This window comes from Mesitornis unicolor, unplaced genomic scaffold (genome assembly GCF_000695765.1).
Source record: "Mesitornis unicolor isolate BGI_N332 unplaced genomic scaffold, ASM69576v1 scaffold26200, whole genome shotgun sequence".
NCBI classification, from domain to species: Eukaryota; Metazoa; Chordata; class Aves; order Mesitornithiformes; family Mesitornithidae; genus Mesitornis; species Mesitornis unicolor.
The window spans coordinates 10,059-10,761 of NW_010156700.1; positions in this window are offsets into that span (position 1 = coordinate 10,059).

Here is a 703-nt window from a genome sequence, read left to right on the forward strand (position 1 = left end):
CAAACAAAGTCAGCCACAAATCAGTGAAGTATCCAAAACCACAGTGACAGTTTTCATTGATTAGACCGATTCAGAAAAGCCACAGAATTAGTTTGACTCGAAGCAAGCAAGCTGGAAACATCCACATTATTAGTTTTCCCTCAATTTAAAATTCAAGCCATCTTTTAAAGTTCTGCCTGTGCTACCGCCTGAAGGGGTGGTGCTGGGGGAACGCCACAAATCAGTGAAGTATCCAAAACCACAGTGACAGTTTTCATTGATTAGACCGATTCAGAAAAGCCACAGAATTAGTTTGACTCGAAGCAAGCAAGCTGGAAACATCCACATTATTAGTTTTCCCTCAATTTAAAATTCAAGCCATCTTTTAAAGTTCTGCCTGTGCTACCGCCTGAAGGGGTGGTGCTGGGGGAACAGACACACGGTCACGCCCTACAATTTAACTCCACGCCTCTTGTCTATCCACACAAAAGCGACCCAGGAGATGAGCCTTACGTTGATTAGGAAGACTGATTCTGCTCTCCATCTTAGGCACTCATTAGTTTTGCCAATCACAAGTCCCATTTAGCATATTTACACATTCAAAATTATTTCTCTCTGGTATGTTGCAAAGGGAAAGGGGAACCCTACTTCATCTCAGCCTGCTGCCTTGTCAAAAGGAAATAATCCCCAAAAAGGGGATCGAGTGCTCCCTCAGCAAGGTTGC